We start from the raw sequence: 12,135 nt of genomic DNA, 5'->3' as shown, positions 1-12,135 counted from the left end.
GATATCGAGTTTGGTAAGGTGGAGGGTCAAGGAAAAAGAAGACCCCCAGCGAGATGGATTGGCAAAGTGGCAGCATCAATGGGTTCAAGTGTGGCAACAGTTGTGAGGTTGGCCCAGGACCGGACAATGTTTCGTTCTGTTGTGCATAGGGTCACTATGAGTCGGTACCGACTCGATGGCACCTAACAACAACAAGTCCATGTGAACAAGGGATTCAGTAATAATATTTCTGCAGAGTACCTGCTGATGAACAATATGACGAACAATAAGCTTTAAGCATTTACATTTTACTCACGTTTTCTACTCCACAGAATTTTGCTACCTTAGTTGTGCACATATTAGCAGATCCCTTTCAGTTGCACAAGATGAGTGTTTTCTCAAATTTTAAATTATCTTGTCTGAAAATTACCCACTATCTTCATAGAAGCTAATAAATTAAGTCACTTCAAATTTGACAGTGATGGTGATGTGCCGTGGAGTTAATTCTGACTCATGCAAACCCTGTATAGGGTTTCCGAGGCTGTAAATCTTTACAGGAACAGAAAGTCTCATCTTTCTCCCATGTTGCTGCTGGTTGTTTTGAACTGATGACTTTGTGGTTAATAACCCAACTCATAACCCACTATGCTATCAGATCTCTCCTTAAATAACAGCTAAGTTCTGGTAGCAAAGTGGTTATGAATCAGGCTGTTAACCTCAAGGTCAGCAGTTTGAAACTACCTGCTGTTTTGTGGGAGAGAGAGGAGGCTTTCTGCTCCCGTAAAGATTTACAGCCTTGGAAACCCTGTGCAGGGTCACTATGGGTCGGAACCAACTCCACAGCACACCACCACAACAGTAAGCAGCATTGACAAAGTCATTTGACTCTTTTTTTTTTTTTAAGTTTTCATTGTGAATTGAGCAAAAGTTTACAGGGTAGATCATCAGTGTTACATTCAACAAATTGTACACCATGTTTCATTACAATGATTAAACCCCCCTCCATGTATCATCAGTTAACAGTCTTTCTCTCTATTCACTTTAGCTTTTTTTTTTTTTTTAAACAGGCATATAGGGCTGCGAACCTTAAGGTCAGCGGTTCGAAACTACCAGCCGCTCCGCGGGAGAAAGATGAGGCTTTCTATTCCCGTAAGGATTTACACCCTCAGAAACCCTGTACAGGGTCGCTATGGGTCGGAACCGACTCGACGGCACTTAACAATAACAACATATAATAATTTACACCATCAAAGGGCACATTCTGCAAGTCTGCCTCTTGGCCGCCAGCTCTTAGTCCTTCTCTTCCCATGAATCTAAAGTGCTCAGCTGCTCCCTCTCTCCATGTCCCCATTTCAGCCTCCATCTCTGGTGTCACTATTTCTCTTGTTAAGGTCCCACATTCTGCTTGTTCTCCTTTGATGGTCTTAGGGTCTTTTGTTTCTGGACTATAAGATTAACTACTCACCTGTTTTTGTTACAAAACTTCTACCTTTACAATTGTGACAGTTGCCATTAGTCATGATAACAATTACTCACTATTGAATCATAAGAATCTTATCCTCATCTCTTTTAACCAGACCCATCTAGACAGGATGAAAACTGTTCATTGGGGACTCTTTCTTCACCCACACACTCTTAAACTAAACTCCCTCTTGAAATCTTGTAAGCCAGCCACTTCTTGCCTTTATCGCCCCCCTCATTTTAGGTTGTTGTTTTTGTTAAGTGCTGTCGAGTCGATTCTGACCCATAGCAAACCTGTATAGGGTTTCCAGGAGCAGCTGGTGGGCTTGAACCATTTTCCTTGCAGCTCAAACGACTTTGCAGTCTGACACATTAGCCCACGGCGCCATGTTGTTGTTGTTGAGTGCCGTCAATTCAGTTCTGACCCATAGCGACCATGTATAGGGTTTCCAAGGTGTGGCTGGTGAGCTTGAACTGCCGACCTTGAAGTTCAAGCCGACTTTGCAGTCCAGTGCATTAACCCACAGTGCCACACCAGGACTCCATGTCTAAATTGCCTGTCCCTATCTACCCTGTGTACAGAGGGGATAGCATTGATACTTGATGTGAAGACTCCTTCCCTCTCTGATGGTATTAGAGTTACTACCTCCATGAGTATAGGTCAGGTTCATCAAATTGTAGCAATTTACCCTCAATTCCTTTATCACAGTGCCCCACCATGAGTCCCAGGGCTCCCTCAAATCAGAAGTAGGAAAAGAGGCAGCCAAAGGCAAACTCTGTGATAGCTATGCAGGACAGTCCAGCAGGGAGCAGTCCACAGGAGTCCAGGATACTGGGCATGGATAGGCATGGAAGCTGCAAAGCTTGGTGCCTCACACCCCACTGCAGGCACCAGGAGCATGGTCTAGTGACTGGGGTCAGATGTTTGCTTCTCGGGACTTCTGAAGCTATACCCTACTTGTGTATGACTCTTTCCGTTGCAGAGGCCATGTCAGTGGGTAGCAGAGACTGCGGATGGGGACAGGTGAAAATCAGCCTATGAAAATCTTATGGGCTCTTTCCCATTTTGCAAGATGGTGGGTGAAAAGGCTGAGAAGCCAGCTACCAAGGAGAAGAAGTCTGAAGTCAAAAAAGCAGATGCCAGTGGCAAAGCTAAGCAGGCTAACTTCAAAGGGACAAAAGAAGCCAAGCAGGGGAAGCCGCACTGCAGCTGAAATCCTGTCCTAGTCTGAGGAATTGGCAGGTACTCCCGATTGGCCACATAGTTCAGAAAAGCCATACACAAGAGGAAGTATTCAGCTGCTAAATCCTGGGTTGAAAAGAAGGAGAAGGTTCTTGCTACTGTCACATGGCCAGTAAGTGGTGACAAGAATGGCGGTACCCGAATGGTTAAGCTGCACAAAACGCCTAGGTATTACCCGACTGAATCTATGCCTTGGAAGCTGTTGAGCCACAGCAAAAAACCCTTCAGTCAGTGTGTCAGAAGACTGCGGTCCAGCATCACTCCTGGGACCATTCGGATCATCCTCACTGGGCGCCATCGAGGAAAGAGAGTGGTTTTCCTGAAGCATCTGGCCAGTGGTTTGCTCCTTGTGACTGGACCTCTGTCCCTCAATCGAGTTCCTCTACGTAGAACACACCAGAAATTTGTCACTGCCACCTGCACCAAAATTGACGTGGTGGTGTGAAGATCCCCAAATATCTCACAAATGCTTACTTCAAGAAGGAGAAGCTACGGAAGTCCAGACACAGAGAAGGCGAGATCTTCAACACCGAGAGAGAAATACGAGATTACAGAGCAGCACAAAGTGGATCCGAAAGCTGTGGACTCACAAATGATGCCAAAAATCAAAGCCATTCCCCAGCTCCAAGGTAACCTGCATGCTGTGTTTGCTCTCACAAACGAATTTATCTTCACAAATTAGTATTCTCGATTTCTTGCAAAGAAAGAACCTCATTAAATAATTGATAAATTTAAAACAAACAAACAAACAAACAAACAAACCCTATGGATCACAAAGGTCCAATCTGCAGCCAATCATGGGCGCGGTGCCAAACAAGGCAGTGCTTCGGTTCTGTTGTACAAGAGATTGCCATGAGTCAGGACTGACTTGTCTGCACCTGACCACACTGACCTCGCTAGCTAGTGTTGGTGGTGTTAACTGCTGTTGAGTCGGGTCTGATTTATAGTGACCCTGTATAGGGTTTCTGAGGAGTGGCTGGTGGGTTTGAAGTGCTGATCTTGCAGTTCAAACTGACCCTGCAGTCCGGTGCATTACCCATTGTTGTGAAAAGATGTTTTCATTTACTTTCCAAATGTTCATTGACTTCCATATATGCATCTATCCAAAAGCAAAATACACCAAATGTTTATAAATCAGTAAAAGAGCATCACTTTAGGAGAAACATGTCCTTCAGGAATACAGAAATAAGAGAATTTGAAAACCTTTTCAGTTATTTTTAAGCTTTCAGAAAAGATTACATTTTGTTTACTTGAACAAAAAACAATTAAAAATGCATTTGTCATCTCTTCTGTGTCCCCAAGAGTTGGACAGTGTGTTTTATAATACATGGTGACCTTACTACATATCACGTGGTGAGAAAGACTTCATGCATGGAAGAGAGAGCCTCAAATCACACTCTGGAATCCCGTTTCCACCTTTCTCTCTGGTATACCCTACTTGACCCTGTTTACTGATGCACTTTCATTGTACTAGCTAAAATGAAAAGGGAATCAGCAGAAACAAAAGTGAGGTCTGAGAATTGTTTGTATGACACATGCCCTGTCTAGCTGTACTGCTACATGAATAGAAATATCTGGAAACTAGCCAAAGCTGACTTTAAAAAGTATTCCTGTGCTTTTTAACCACACCACAATTCACCTGAGTTGAAAGAAAAAAATAAGGACAACGATTCTCATTTTGTTTAAGTACACACTTAGAAAATGGCTCAAAGAAAATAAGTCAAAATAGTAACAGAAGGTATCTCTTAGTTGTTGTTGTTAAGTGCTGTCAAGTCGGTTCCGACTCATAGTAACTATAAGGTTTCTGAGATGATAGATCTTGGCAGGAACAGAAAATGTCACCTGTCTATTAAGGAGTGGCTGGTGGGTTCAAACTGCCAATCTTGTGGTTCATAGGCCAGTGCTTATCCTATGGGGCCACGGCGTTCTTGGTCGTAAGATATTAAATATCTTTTACGTCTTTCTTCATGCTCTGGAACTGCCTTGTTTTTTGGATCTCACAGTTCCACTTTTCTTGTAAGGTGTAGTCTTACAGCTTTTCTATTGCTCTCGTCTCATGGGGAATACTGAAATTTTCCTTCTCTGATAGTTTTCTGTCTTATATAGGTTTCCACTTTCACAGGTTTTACAGAATTTTCACTATCATGTGTTTTTGGGTGGGGGTGCTGTTTTGGGCTTTTTCCCCCTGCCAATTTCCACTCATGGGGCTTCGGTTTTTATGCACTTTATCTTTGACATGTGTAAGGGTAAATTTAAAAAAGGAATTTTTACAGCTGTCAAAGGGAAAGAGACCATTATTGCCTCAATAGCTAATCATTGGAAGATCATTTGTGGTAATTCTTTCAAATGACGAATGATGGTGGTCTCCTCAAGATTTATAGCTGCTTTTCCCATTTTAGGAGCCTTGGTAGTATAGGGGGTTAATTAAGCATTTGGCTGCTCAGAAGTCCGAGATTCGAACCCATCAGCTGCTCCACGGGAGAAAGATGAGCTGTCTGCTTTCAGAAACACTGTAGAACAGTTCTGGCCTGCCCTAAAGGGTTGCTAATTTTACCCAAATTCAGGGTCCAGCCAGAAGCAACCAAAGCCAATTCAGCCACACCACAGTGAAGAAATAGAACAGGGTTTATTCACCTCTGCACAAGCCAGAAAACGGATGGCGTTTCAGCACTAACTGTTTGCTTCAAATGCGTTTGGCTAAGCACCGTCTGGAGTCCTGGTGTGGCACTGTGGGTTAATGTGCCAGACTGCAAAGCCGTTTGAACTGCAAGGTGGGTGGTTCAAGCTCACCAGCTGCTCCTCAGAAACCCTATACAGGGTCGTTATGGGTCGAGACCAACTCAACAGCGCTTCACAACAACAACAAGAAGCACTGTCTATATATGTTTTTAAAAAGCTAATAGTCACGTCTACATATACATATTCCATTTCCAAGGACAGGGATATTTTGATCTATGAGGGGACTAAAGAAAACTTGTCTAATTAGCTCTAAGTTTTATCTGATAAAAGTTCCTACTGCAGCTGTAAATTCAATTTCTACCCCAAGGGAGGAGAGCTAGCTTCAGGGAAGTTCAGTTCTTTTTCAAGACTGACCTCTTTGGAACACTACATGTTAGGTAGGATCTAGCATTCTCAGCATCTGGCCCTGAGAATTTTATTTTAATAATTTTTAAATATATATATATATATATCACTATGAGTTGGAATCAACTTGAAGACAGTGAGTTCAGTTTTACTTTTCCTCTCGCTTTGGGAGACCAGTTCTCAGTTTGAAAGTTTTCTGTCTGCCTGGGTCCTGTGAGTGAATTAGCATGAGCTCTGACTGGGGGGACAAGTTTTCCGGGCACGATGCTGCTTTGCACTTGTACCAAGGTTAACACTGGCAACACTTCTTGCGGTATTTTAAGGGGTGGACTACCTCTCCCTTTTTTTAATGCTAATTTTAAATTTGAGCTTATATCCCTTTGATGTTACCCTGAATTTTACTTTTTGCTCCAATGCCCTATGTTGTTGCTGTTGTGAAGTGCCGTCGAGTCAGTTCCGACCCATAATGACCCTCTATAGGGTTTCCAAGGAGCAGCTGGTGAGCTTGAACCACCGACCTTGCAGTTCAAACGGCTTTGCAGTCTGACGCATTAGCCCACAGCGCCATACCAATGCCCTATTAAGGGCCATGCAAACTGAAAATCAAATTCATCCTTGATTCCTTTCTCTGCTTTGTACATGAACTCTGACAGAATATTCTGTTGACTCTGTTTCAGTTCTATCCAGAATTGGATCTCTTCACATCACTTCAGTTGCCACCTCTAGTCTCAATCACTATAATGGTTCACACTAGAATTTCTGTGATAGCCACACATAGCTGGTCTTCTTGCTTCAGCCCTTGCACCCAGATAGTCCATTTTCAACATAGAAGCAACAGTGCAGTTTTCATAAGTCAGGTCATCCCTCTCCTCTTCTCAAACCCTGAAATGGACCCCATTTCACATACAGGAAACCCCGAAGTTTTTACAATATCCTATTAGATAGCACCGAACTTGGACCTTCCCAGCACCTTACCTCTCCTACTCGGTTGATTATTATATCCTTCTTGCCGCTCAAGCCATGTGACTTCCTTGATGTTCCTTGACCATGGGAGGCATGCTGTTCACTGAGAAACTCCTCACTCCTTCAAGGCTTTGCTCAAATGTCACTTTTTCGGTGCATACTGTCATATTGAATCTATCAAAGTCTGACAAACATTTCCCAATCCACTTGAGTACCAATTCCTCTTACTCTCTCCTATTTTCCTTTTGTAAGGATTGCCATTTTCTTATTTTCATGTTTATTTTTTGCTGTCTGTCTCATCCCCACTAGAATGCAAACTGCTTCAGGAAGGCAAGGATCTTGGTTTCATGCTCTTTTTAGACATTCAAACAACTATTTCATTCATTAGGTGTGGGATCAGAATTAGCACCTTGATGTAAAGAAAACAACTGGATCAATACACAACACCATGTTAAATAAAGAAAAGATTGAAGTTGTCAAATTTCATTTTTCTTGGATCCACAATCAACATTCATGGAAGCAGTAGTCTAGAAATTAAATGATGCACTGCATTGGGCATATCTACTGCAAGAGACCTCTTTAAAGTGTTCAAAAGCAAAGATGTCACTTTGAGGACTAAGGTGCATGTGACCCAAGTCATGATATTTTCAATCCCCTCATATGCATGTGAACGCTGAAAATAAATAAAGAAGACCAGAGAAGAATCACTGCACTTGAATTATGGAGTTGACAAAAAATATACCATGGACTACCAGAAGAATGAACACATATGTTTTGAAAGAAGTACAGGCAGATTGCTCCTTGAAAACAATGATGAGGAAACTTGGTCTCTTGTACTTTGGACATATGTTGAAGAAGGACATCATGCTTAGTAAAGCGGAGGGTCAGAAAGAAGGAGGAAGACTGCCAATAAGATAGGTTGACACAATGGCAGCAAAAATGGGTTCAAACACAACAACTGTGAAGATGCTGCAGGACCGGGCAGTTTCCCCCTCTCTTGTGCAATAGTGTTGCTGTGAGTAAGAACTGACTCAACAGCACCTAACAATAACAACCTCAAAGATGACATTCTTATGAATAAATCTAACCAGAGAAACAAAAAATGATATAAAGAAAACTACAAAACACTACTGTAAGAAATCAAAAGTTGCTGTTGTTAGGTGATGTCAAATTGCTTCCAGCTCATAATGGGCACAACTGAAGGAAACATAGCCCAGCTTTGTACCATCTTCATAATTGTCATGTGTGAGCCTGTTGTTGCAGCTACTGCATCAGCTGCTTTAGGTGATGGTCTTTTCCCGTTTTGGTGTGGTGCTGCAGGATACGTACTGTACTGCTAACTGCAAAGTCGGTGGTTCAAAACCACCAGCCACTCATTGAAAACCCTGACTGACTATATACAGGGTCAGTATGAACTGAAATAACTAGATGGCACTTAACAACAACTTTATCAAGTATATATTCTTCTCCAGGGATTGGTCCCTCCTGGTAGCATGTCGAAAGTAAGAGCGACAAAGTCTCATCAACTTCAGTTCCAAGGAGAAATCCATAGTTCTTCCAAAGCCATAGTTCTTCCAAAACAGATTTGTTCATTTTTTTGACAGCCCATGGTATAGTCATTATTCTTTGCCAGCACCATACTTCGAATACTTTGATTCTTCTCTGGTATTCTTTATTCATCTTTAAATATAGATAGTTATGAAACCAAAAGAGACCAATATAAATGGGAGAGTATGTGTTACATTCATGGATAGGAAGACTTAACAATGTCAAAGCTACTCAACGTGGTCTACAAACAGAATGACATTCTGATCCAGATTATAAGCACATTCTTTAAAGAGATGAAAAAACTAGTCACCAACTTTGTTTGCAAAGAAAAGAGACCCTGGACCAGCAAAGCACTACCAAAGAAGAACAAAGTAGAAGGCCTCACACTTCCCGATCTCAAAACACAATCATGGTAGTCAGAACATCTTGGTATTGGTACAATGACAGACACACAGACCAATAACAGAATTGACAACCCAGAAACAAATCCATTAACCTATGGACAGTTGATCTTTGACAAAGGGACAAAACCTATTAAAGGGGGAAAAGATTGTCTCCAATAAATGCTGTTGGTAAAACTGAGTATCCATTTGAAAAATGAAACAGGACCCATATTTCACATAATATATAAAAATGAACTCAAGATGGATTAAAAACCTAAATATAAAACCTAGCCCATTGGGAGCAGCATGGGACAATGAGAAGCAGTCCTCACTGGCTTCTTTTTCACTTCCAGGCAGTAATGCCAACAGTTCCCATCCCCCATTCCTATAGTAACATGTGATGGTGGTGGTGGTGGTGGTGGTGGTGGTGTGCTGTGGAGTCAGTTTCAACTCATAGTGACCCTATATAAGTTTTCTGAGGCTGTAAATCCTTACGGGAGCAGAAAGCCTCATCTTTCTCCCATGGAACAGCTGGTAGTTTCGAACTGTTGACCTTGAGATTAGCAACCTGACTCATAACCACTAAGCTACCAGAGTTCCTTGTAGTAACATGTTGTTGTTGTTGTTAAGTACTGTGGAGTTGGTTCTGACTCATAGTGACCCTGCACAGGGTTTCCGAGGCTTTAAATCTTTATGGGAGCAGAAAGCCTCATCTTTCTCCTGCGGGAAGGCTAGTAGTTTCAAACTACTGACCTTGAGGTTAGCAGCCTGATTTGTTACCACTGTGCTACCAGAGCTCCTTGTAGTAACATGTGGTAGTGGTTATGTGCTGTAGAGTTGGTTTCAACTCATAGTGACCTTGTACAGGGTTTCTGAGGCTGTAAATCTTTATGGGAGCAGAAAGCCTCATCTTTCTGCCATGGAACAGCTGGTGGTTTCAAACTGCTGACCTTGTGGTTCACAGCCTGATTAGTAACCACTACACTACTAGAGCTCCTTATAGTAACATATATGGGGAGCTAAATGTATGGGGGGAGTCCCAGTGTGGCACTGTGGGTTAATGTACTGGACTGCAAAGCCGTTTGAACTGCAAGGTCAGTGGTTCAAGTTCACCAGCTGCTCCTCGGAAACCCTATACAGGGTTGCTAAGTGTCCGAGTCAACTTGATGGTACACAACAAGTCAAGTTCTGATCATCGAGCCATCGAAGCTAGGTTGAATGGGCGTTCTTGTGCGTCTCCCCTCACTTCATATCAGCTGGATGCTTCACTCTCAGCTCTAGCCCTTCATGGCTATGTCCTTGTCCATGGGCTCAGGAGTCCCAAATCTCATCACACTTCAGACCAACCAGCCCTTCCTCTTCTCTCTCTCATCTCCAGGCCAATAGGAGACTATGTCATTGTTTCTTGACTGGCCCTTTTGCTCTGTCTCTATACAGTAGCCTGTGTGAGCCTTTGCAGATGTAAACAGGGCATAGCCTCCCCCCTGTAAATATTCCATTGACTTCCCTTGGTTAGTATAATTAAACACAAGCTCCTTATATGGATTGACCTTTGACTCCAGCTGATATCCTCAATCTTCTTCAGTCCCAGATGTCTCCTTAGTGTTCCTTATACACGCCAAACTAGTTTCTACCTCCTGGAATGTTCCTCCTGAGATAACTGCCCGGCCCTTGTCTTCACTTAATTCTCATCTTGTACAGCTGTTACCTCACCCACGCATCTCTGTTGTTTTCTCATCACCTGAAATTGCTCGTTTATTTGACCATTGTATGTTTCCCTCCAAAGAATAGAAATTCCTCAAGAGAAGGAAATTTATTTTGTTCAGTCATATTTTCAGTGTTCAGAATGTCAAATGTTAACTGTTGTTGTTAAGTACTGTCATATTGGTTCTAACTCATAGCCACCCTGAGTAGGGTTTCTGAGGCTGTAAATCTTCACAGCAGCAGAAAAACTCATCTTTGTCCTGCAGAGTGACAGTGTGCTTTGAACTGACGACTTTGTGGTTATCAGTTCAGTGCTGATCCTACAGAGCCACAGTCCTCCCTTACAATACCAAATAGTAGGTTTTAAGTAAGAATTTAGGACTCCCAGTGTAGTGCTATAGGATTAGCAATGGAATGAGAACCACAAGGTTGTAGGTTCAAACCCACCATTTACTTCTAGGAAACCCTATACAGGGTCTATATGAGTTGGAAGTGACTCAATGGCCCTTAACAACAACAACAATAAGGGTTTGTTGAATCATGAGTTGATGAAAAATTGTGTTCTTTATGGGCCCATGCTTCCTCATAAGGTCTGTGGGTAGCACAAATGATTGATTTTTAATCTAAAGGTTGGTGATTTGAATCCACCCAGCGGTGCCATGAAAGAAAGGCCTGGTGATTGCTTCTGTGAATACTACATCCCAGAAACCCATGGGGTCGCCATGAGTTAGAATCAACTCAGACTCAATGGACTTGCTTTGGTTTGGTTGTGGCACACCCCACTCTATAAAATAACTGGAGGAGACTCGCTCCAAGCTGCTCTTCAGTTCCATGGCCTGAAATTTCTAACTCCAGGGAAGTATGTGAAGAGTCCACTCGAGGTGGTGAAGAATGCAACCATCTGAATTTATTTTCAGTTTATTCTGTGAGGGAAGAGAGATGCCACAAGGCACTTTCCTTCTTATCCTGTTGTCAATAGGTCTAGTTGTTCCAAGTCCCTACGTTCCACAACATGGAATTCTTCTGTTTTATATCATCATATAGCCCCCAAACAGGAGGATTTTAGAGAGAACTCAAAATTAGAAAGACTCACATATCTTTTCACTGTTTTAGTGTGAAGTGAGTGAAGGTTTCCATTGCAGACCATCAAACAAATCAGACGCTTCGGCTTTGTTCCAGCTGAATGATTACAGTCCTCTCAGTGTAACATCCCATATCCCACATCCTCCCTGTTGCCTGTTTCCATTCCTCCATCTGTCTTACCCAACCCTTCTGAATTTAGTCCTTACTTAAATACTGTCCTTTTCATCTTGAATGATGAAAAGGTTTTTGTTGCTCACCCCTCCCCCACATGCCTATCTATTGCTTGGCTGAGAATTGAGTCACATGGTGAGTTCAGTTCCAAACTAGAAGGGTGACCAAGGGCCATAGTCATGGGGTTCCTACAGTCTGAGCAGTTAGCCTGGTCTTTTTAATGACTTTGAGTTTTGTTTTACATTTTCTCCCATTGTATACAGGACCGCTTAAGGTGATGGCTTTCAGAGCAGTTGGTAGTAGTAGTCAGGCTCTATTTAATTCTGGTCTCAGGGTCATAGAGACTGCTGTTCGCATAGTGCATTAGTCCAGTGGACGAATTGCTTCTGGGTATCTTCAGTTTTCACTACTCTTCTTTCTCCCAGACGTGGAGAGACCAATAGCTTAGATGGCTGCTCATGAGCTTGGGAGATCCCAATCACTAGTCACCATATGGCTCAGTTCTCAAGTAGGATG

At 42.5% G+C, this 12,135-nt stretch overlaps 1 pseudogene; it reads left to right on the top strand.

The window, feature by feature from the left end:
- The first annotated feature begins 2,513 nt into the window (after positions 1–2,513).
- On the top strand, positions 2,514–3,409 carry LOC102829874 (annotated as a pseudogene).
- The last annotated feature ends 8,726 nt before the right edge of the window (positions 3,410–12,135 follow it).

Source organism: Chrysochloris asiatica, unplaced genomic scaffold (genome assembly GCF_000296735.1).
Source record: "Chrysochloris asiatica unplaced genomic scaffold, ChrAsi1.0 scaffold00005, whole genome shotgun sequence".
In the NCBI taxonomy this organism is placed as follows: Eukaryota; Metazoa; Chordata; class Mammalia; order Afrosoricida; family Chrysochloridae; genus Chrysochloris; species Chrysochloris asiatica.
The sequence above is the reverse complement of the archived record's forward strand: the minus strand, read 5'-3'. Positions and strand labels throughout refer to the sequence as shown.